General features: G+C 41.8%; 1 pseudogene; it reads right to left on the reverse strand.

The window, feature by feature from the left end:
- Nucleotides 1-9,139, reverse strand: part of LOC137049399 (complement C1q-like protein 4) — a 159,137-nt pseudogene that overhangs the window by 76,145 nt on the left and 73,853 nt on the right.

Below are 9,139 nucleotides of genomic sequence, written 5' to 3' on the forward strand. Positions count from 1 at the left end.
CGAAACTGCATTTACCAACCTCAAGAGCCGCTTTGTTTTGGCTCCCATTCTCATCGCCCCTGATCCATCACGCCAGTTTGTGGTGGAGGTGGACGCTTCAGAGGGAGGGGTAGAAGCGGTTCTTTCCCAGCGCTCTCCCTCGGACGACAAGATGCATCCGTGCGTGTTTTTATCTCACCGTCTGTTGCCAGCCATATGTAATAACGACATTGGTAAGAGGGAACTGTTGGCAGTTAAGCTTGCATTGAAGGAATGGCGTCATTGGTTAGAGGGATCTGCCAGATCTGCCAAAAGACTCAACTCTAGGCAGGCTCGGTGGGCTCTTTTTTCCGGACGTTTTGATTTTACTCTATCGTACCGCCCGGGTTGCAAGAACATCAAACCCGATGCTTTATCTCGCGTTTTTGACCGCTCCGAACGCCCGTCTACTCCCGAGTGCATTTTTCCTGAGAGACTCATCGTCTCGTCACTCACATGGGAGGTCAAATCGAAGGTCATATCGGCTTTAGAAGGGGTAACGCCTCCGCCCGGTGGCCCACTGAATCGTTTATTTGTGCCAGAGGGAGTTCGGTCCGACGTAATTTGATGGGGTCATAGCTCCAATTTAGCTTGCCATCCGGGAGTCAATAGAACCAAATTTTTGGTACAGCAACGGTTTTTGTGGCCTGGTATGGCTTGTGACATCCGGGAATTTGTTTTGGCTTGTTCAGATTGTGCCATGGGTAAGACTTCCAATTGCTCCCCAGATGGGTTACTCCAACCGCTGTCTGTTCCTTCGAGACCCTGGTCCACATCGCTCTAGATTTTGTTATCGCCCTCCCACCCTCCCAGGGCAAGACGGTCGTTTTGACGGTCGTGGACCGGTTCTCGTAAATGGTTCATTTTATTCCCTTGCCTAAATTACCTTCCGCCAAGGAGACAGCGGTGGCTGTCTGAGACCACGTCTTTCGCTTACATGGCCTTCCGACAGACGTGGTTTCCGACAGGGGGCCCCAATTTGTATCCAAATTTTGGCGTGAATTCTGTAATTTACTGGGGACGGCAGTTAGTCTGTCTTCGGGTTTCCATCCCCAGAGCAATGGTCAAACTGAATGAGCCAACCAAGATCTTGAGCGAGTGTTACGATGTATTGCCGCCAAAAACCCTTCCTCTTGGAGCCAACTGATTTCTTGGGTTGAGTACACTCACAACTTGTTACCAGTGTCGGCCACGGGCCTCTGTTCGTTCAAGTGTAGTTTAGGGTACCAGCCACCTATCTTTCCCAGTCTGGAATCCGAAATTGCGGTCCCCTCCGCACACGCCTTCGTCCAGAGGTGTCGTCACACATGGAATAGAGCCCGTGAGACTCTACTCCATGTAGGTAGACGCACCAAGGCCCAAGCCGATCGCCACCGGTCTAAGCCTCCTGTGTACGTCGTGGGTCAAAAAGTGTGGCTTTCTACCAAGAACATTCCGCTGCGTTCCATAAGTAATAAGCTTTCTTCCAAATTCATTGGCCCGTTTCGTTTCACTAAAATCATGAGCCCAGTGACAGTCCGCCTCAAACTACCTCCAGCGTACGGGAGGATTCATCCCGCCTTTCGTGTCTCTAAATTAAAACCTGTTTTTCAGTCCCGCATTAATCCGCCAGCTCCGGTCGAGCAATAGCAACATTTGTTACAGAAAGTATAATGTTTTTGGTAATGTTAGTTAAGAAATACTGATCATTGTTAGTTTTATCTTAGGTCCATTAAAAAGTTATTTTGTTATTAAACAGTAACTAAGAAATTAACATTACTTAGAATAATTAATTTTTTATAAGTATTTTTCATTGTCAGTTTGGTAATAATTAGTGATCGACTTATAGGGTCAGTGACATGGGTTATTGGGGCCAAGACATAGCCGTTAAGTCCCCTAGCAGTGATGGGTTTCTGTAGTCGGGAGGTAGGAATTCTCCAACGAGCCACCAAATCAGTATCAATGAAGTCACCTTCTGCACCAGAGTCAACTAAGACAGAGCAATGTCTCAGAAAGGGAGACATTGACACTGGCAGGAAGGAGGGTGCAGGAGCACGGGGAACAAGACAATGGAGTAACACTCACCAGTACTTCTGTCCCTATTCGCGAGCCCTGGCTTTTAATTGGCATTGGGCAGCAAAATGTCCTGGCTTGCCGCAGTAAAGACAGAGTCCCTGGACTATGCGGCGTTGTCTTTCCACAGCTGCCAGACACATCCACCCCACCTGCATGGGCTCCGGCTCAGGAAGAGGCTCAGGACTACGGCTGGTTGCCATTGACTTGCCAACTATATTCGATGGCCTAGTGGATTTTGTCCTCAGAGAGGAGACTCGTCTAGAGATGCATCGTCAGAGACAATCTGCACGGGTTCAGTGGAGAAGTACCTTGCCTTCATTGGTCACCAATGGCCAAATCCACTAGGCCATCGAATATAGTTGGCAAGTCATGAATGGCAATTTCATCCTGAATGTCATCGCTAAGACCCTCCCGGAATCTGTCCCAGCAAGCCTCCTCGTTCCAGCCAGTTAAGGCAGCAAGGGTACGCAAGTGGATGGAGTACTCTGCCACAAAGGGGATCCCTTGTCTCAACCTGGCGAGCTGGCTAGCGGCCTCTTTACCGTCCAACGGGTGGTCAAATACCTTCAACATCTTCTCGAACAGCTCAAAGGAGGCGCAGAATGAAGCCTTGGCTGCCCACACAGTGGTTCCCCATTCACAAGCCTTGCCAGTGAGCAAAGTGATGACGAACGCCACCTTGGTGGTCTCAGAAGCATAAGTGGTAGGTTGCAAGGCAAAGATGATGGAACACTGGGTCACGAATGAACGGCAGGACATGGGATCACCATCGTAGGGAGTGGGTGTGGGCACTCAAGGTTCTGGAGTCAAACTGGATTGGGCTGGTACGGAATGGAAGGGGACAGCAACTGATCTGATGGAATCTATTTCCCTCTGCAACTCTCTAAGCTCCGCAGTAAAGTCTGCCATCTGGCTGGCCATTACCTCTACATTACGGGTGGTAGCTGTAAGCTGGGAGGCATGTTGTCCAAGCAGAATCCCCTGCTGGGCGACCGCAGTCCGGACTGCTTCTTACCCTGCTGAATCCATGGCTTGCCAGATCATACTGTCATGGTTCAGAAAGAGAAGGATTCAATTTGCAGGCAAAATGTTTATTAGGAACCAGGAAGGGACAACAGTGAAAGAGCTAGGACCAATCAATGACAGTCTCTGGTGGTAGAAAAAAGTCCATAGAGCAGTAACGCTCAACCCAGAGAAGCCTGTTCCGAAGGTCCGGGACGATGGATGAGACTGGGTGTGCGACAGGCAGAGGTGGCAGGTGAGGTGGCAGGGACAAAAAACACGAAGGGAATATAAAGGGAATCTAATGAGGGAAGCACGTGTGTAATGAAGAACTAACAGGGTAACAAGGGGGCGGGGCGACAACTGACAGTGCACACAGCAACACAACACCTATGACGAAGCACAAATGGCGAACTAACACAAACACCACACGCAAAAGCGCGTGCACAGACAAGACAGCAGAGCGCGTCGAACAATGACAACACAAGACAGATCAAAGCGCCGTCCTGACATAAATATGCTTCTGTGGACCTTGAAGTCCACATGTCCATTGTGAGAATCACACGGTCAGCTTGTTGTAATTTTGCCATTACTTTGGCTTTGCAGTCAAAATACATTTTGTTTTTTGTACCCTCCATCAACTTTTTCCTACTTGGCATTTGGTAACGGCCAAATCATGTAAAGCAGCCATATCACCCTGTAGCCCAAGACTGGTTTCCCACTAAAGCTAAGCAGGGCTGAGCCTGGTCAGTACCTGGATGGGAGACCAAATGGGAAAACTAGGTTGCTGCTGGTAGAGGTGTTTGTGAGGCCAGCAGGGGGTGCTGAACCCCCAGGGAGACGTTAAACCGAGGTCCTGACTCTCTGTGGTCATTCAAAATCCCAGGATGTCCGTCGATAAAGAGTAGGGGTGTAATCCCGGCATCCAGGCCAAATTTGCCCAATGGCCGCTGTCCATCATGGCCTCCTAATAATCCCCATATAATGATTGGCTTAATCACTGTGTCTCCTCTCCACCAATCAGCTGGTGTGTGGTGGGTGTTCTGGCACAATATGGCTGCTGTCGCATCATCAATCCCATAGGCTATGTGAATATATTGCATGATATTTTCAAATATATTGCAATATATTTTTGTTTCGTATAAAAAGTAGACAATACATCTGAATAAAAATAAGTAGACCTACTTAAAAAAAAGAAAGACTTGGACGTATATATAAATGTTTAAAATATATTGTAACAGTTACATTTAACATAAGAAATAAACTGTTAACTAATATTTGCAATTTGACAATATTTACCGGCTACAGATTTACATGCTTATATGGTCCTGTCTCCCATCGTCGCAGGCTTTGAAGTGTGTCAAAATCCAATAAAAAGCTAAAAAAAAAAAAAAAAAAAATGTATATAGGCTATATATGGTCCATTTCTCTTTGTAAAAATAAAAAGGTCCGCTGTCAGTTGTCACAACCTGCTAGGCCATTAACCACGCTTGATTCATTGTTGCCAAGTCTGGAATGGGGTTGCATTTAGGCTACTGTTTCTTTGGGGTGTTTGTAGCCTATAGTCCACAGGTTAAGTTGTCTTTACTTAAGCAATATTTCTACCGCCCGCGCCCGGCATTTTGGGATATTTTGGCCCATTCTGTCCGTGATTCCGATGCTTTTGAATAACAATTGGAGGGGTTTTATTATTCAGACCTGGCAACCCTGTCTCTCGGTTCGCCCTTCGTGCCGCTTCGTGCACTTCGTGCCCTTTGAAGGCGTGGCCTGACCTGGCCTTTGAAGTGCATGGCCTTCGAAGTGCGCACCCTTCACTTTGGGACACAGCTTTTGGGACACAGCTAACGTATGTTTAATCCTGATGTCATATTCAGTGGTTGTTCGGCATCATCTCAGAACACTGCGCGCTCAACAGAAGTGGCTGGCTTACGTTTGGCTTAAATGATTTACATAAAGTCTAAAATGAACAAAAGGAGTTGTGAGAGGATTAGGCGCGATCCATAGACAGTATATAAACCAAGCCTGCAGTCTCCCTCTCATTTACTGAAGCTTTCGCGCCTCGATCGCCCCCCGGTGACCGGTCCCAGTATAGCCGCCCCTCTGTGTTTTCTAATGGACACGAGGCAAACTAAATAATAAAATTACACTTCAAAAATGTTTCCCCAAAGTTAGTTTATGTCACTGAAGGCAGTTATCATCACGATGATTTCATTTCAGGTGTTCGTTTTAAAAATAAGTTTATATTTAGTTAGTTATTTGATGCCATAAAAACGGGGGGTGTGACGTCATGATTGACAGCTGAGACTGACGGCTTCTCTGAGTGAAGTTGTCACTGAGGCACTAACGGACTTTTTTCGAAATTTTTGGGAGCAGATTAGAGCTTTAGCTTTAATTTCTACATTTCCATAACTGTTTATTTCACACCAACATAATTAATTGTTCTGCATCTGCGAGAGTGTGGGCGGGCTTTTGATATCGCAACTGTACTTCCTGCTCTACTTCCTGCGCTCTACTGCGCAACTCCGGTCCCGAAATCGCTACTGCGCAGACTCGGTCCCAAGATGTCCGCGCCGTGCAAGGGCGCCTGAAAGCTTCAAATCTGCCAAGCGGAAACGGATGATGTCGAGTCGTCCATATTTTTTTACGGTCTATGATATAAACAGTGAGATCCTTAAACAGTTCAGAAACCAGAAATAGTCTGCTCTTAAAGGGACAGCAGCCAATAAAGCTTCCTGTCAGTAAAGTTAAAGAACAAAGGGAACAGAGAAAAGGACTCGCTGCTCTTAACTAAATAACTTTTGTAGCTTTAATAAGGATTAACTATTTAATTTATAGCTAATGCAGTGCAGACTGCATATAACTTTGATAACTTACATTTCTGTATATTTCCTAACTATTAAGACAGGAAGGGCAGGAGTAAACATGACATTTATTATGGGTTTATGTTAGCATTGTTTTAAGTTTACTTAAATTAAAAACTGTTATATTTTTGAAGCCTAATAATAAATGTAAAAAATAAAAAAAATCAGTAGCTGTATTAATATCAGTAATAGGCTACTGGCCTTCATTCATAAAAAGATGCCATTTAAACAAGTATTTAAAATATACTGTCTTTATGTTGTTTCTACAGTCATTTGATTAACTGAAATTATTATATTAAAAAATATATTAAAAACGTAATGCTTCTCCTTAACCAACCTTTGTGAATGTTATATATGTCAAAATCTGTGTAAATAATAGAAAGGTCGCTGATTAACACTTGCAATTCAGTGTCGTGATGGTTTTAAAAATATTCTGAAGGTAGTAAAAAAGGTATTAAAAAGTAGAAAATTTTACTTAAGGATTGCTGTATATACCCTGGTTTATGATGATGTGTTCTACCATTCATTGTGATGTGATGAGTTTATGAGGATTGGTTTTTCCAATAAATGTGATATAACGAGTTTATGAGGATGTGCTCTACTATTTATTCATTGTAATGTGATGATTTCACGATTAATTGTGACGTGACGATTTTTTGTTAATGTGTGTTACCTTGACCTCGAGATTGTGATTGGTCAACGGTACCCTTAAAAGAAACGGAAGTGTCTTATGTTTTTTCATGCCTGAGGAAGATCGAAACGTTGCAATAATAGAATAAATAATTTTTAATTGCAAGTTGATAGTGTGCGGGACTTCTCTTTTCATTTGTTGATCATTTGACTTTTTTTGTCCTGCTCTCCTACGCACCTATCACACACAGGTGTGCAACGTTTATATGATTGATATTGTTTTCAGGTAGGTCTATCATTAGTTTTCAGGTGGAGAAATTTAATAATCAAATGTAAAATAACTGCATATTGAACTGTTTAAATTAAAGATTAATACTTATTAAACTTACACAAGCTATTCAATCAAAAGCAGTGAGTGATGTCCTTATCTTTTTTCCTCTACTATGGTAGTCAATGGTTGCTCTATCTGCTTGGTTGCAAACATTTTTCCAATTTTTCTTTTGTGTTCAGTAAAACAAAGAAACCCATACAGTTATGGATTTTGTAATATTTTAAACAAACAATATTGAAGTCTCTGTGCACACATCTTTATCATGTCAACTCTGTCATTGCATTAGAATAGTTTCTGTAAATAGTTGGGGGATAAATCTTGCCAATTTGATAAGTTTAAGAAGGCAGCTACAAATAAGGGGAAAATAAATAAATAAATAATTGAACTGTGCAACACATGATTAACGTGGAAAGAAATTCCATTATGTCAACTCCGTTTGGTTTTATGTGTTATAGTTGATTTTATTTACATATACTCTATATTTGGTACATTTTAACTGTCAGGTGAAGCTTTTTCTTAATTTTGAAAGAATAATGTCTTATTCTTTTTTCAATTTAGTGTGTTAAAATGTTAAAACATCAATGGAAATACTTGATATTAAGTCTTAATTACCATAGAACATTGATAAGATATGTTTAATATTAAAAGGGAAGAGAATTTAGGAACTGGGTTGCTCATAATAGTGTGGGGAAAACCTGAACACCAATATCAATACATAACTGAAGACTTTAAACTGTTTTGGATAGATTAAATTAAATTAGCATGCTTTTAAGTGTGTCTAAAAGAGTTAAAGGCACAATATGTAATGTTTCAGCATTAAAAATATAAAAGATCACTATATCTATGTTATATATTTTTTAAAGTTGTGTGTTTACATTATCCTGACAGTTCCAATTAACTTCTAAATCCAGAGAAATTAATATTTTAATTCGAAGACACGGACCGTGTCTTTATTTCCGTTATGTCGCTCGTCTTTCACGTCATATCCACGTTTGCGTCTTGCTTCCTGCGGAACTTCGGCGGAACCGCCAAACTCAAAGAGGAACACTGACAGTATAAGGGGAACACCCGTATAAAAAAGTCTGTACGATAATGGATCATGACTACTCTTTGCCTGTACGTTTTGCCAGCTCAACAAAGCGCAAACGTAAGGGTGAAAAAAAATGACCCAAGAAGATTTTGGGACAGTAGAAGAAGCAAGAGACATGTAAACCTTGGAGAAGCCTTTGAAAGATGGCGAAATCTTCGTGACAAGCTCGGACTGCAGAGAGATATGCTGATCTCGCTTTCGTTTTAATAAACAGGTAATTTAAGTAACCATTCAGCTAACATAATAATCATATAATCATAACATGCTGTATGTTTGCATATTGCATAGCGATCTTGACCACATTGAGACGCGTTTAGCTGAATACGTATACATTTTGTATTGCATCGGCTTTTCAAACAGGCGGATTCTGTGTTTTTGGAGACTGAAACTGAGACTTTTTAAAACTGATTCAAAAGTATATTTATATCCGTATATTTGGTGACACGATGATGTCATGTGTAAAACGCAGATGGACTAGCTATTATTGGTTTTATATGTAGCTGGAGAAAGTAACGTTAGCTTCATAAGGTAATATGCCACTATCTTGGTCAATTAATATAAGGTGACCGTCACTTTTATCATATGTTAATACTAGCTACATATAATATCGATTTAATAATGATCTACTTATTCATATATCTCTGAGTTCCAAAATAAATGTTTATTAGAATGATTGATGAACGTGGGGAGCGACACAGCGCGTGTTCCAATGAACAACGTATTGCTGGTGCTGTTTCTCTCATTTACTATGTTTTATGTTGGTAATGATAAACTAAATTGAAATGTATTTCCTTATTGAACAGTTGATATACAGAATGTTCGACAATCGCGGATGCCATGTCAATATATCTATAATTTGAGTAACTCAAATTATGATGCACGGTTAATATGTCAACATAGCCTACCAACTTATAGGTGTGTTGACATAGCGACCGCCCGCACAACATTCTGTCTCGCACATTATCTAACGTTACTCATAAGTTTGTTAAGTAACGGTAGCTCGCTGCTATTTCATTAGATTGACATTCTATAAAGTGAAAAGCCGTAACTAAACTTAACAATAATAGAGATGTAATATAACAATTACCTTGTCAGTGAACATGTTTTCTGCTGGAGATGCCAGATTCGCTGGTTGACAGTGACAATGACAAC

This window comes from Pseudorasbora parva, chromosome 20 (assembly GCF_024679245.1).
Source record: "Pseudorasbora parva isolate DD20220531a chromosome 20, ASM2467924v1, whole genome shotgun sequence".
Lineage (NCBI taxonomy): Eukaryota > Metazoa > Chordata > Actinopteri > Cypriniformes > Gobionidae > Pseudorasbora > Pseudorasbora parva.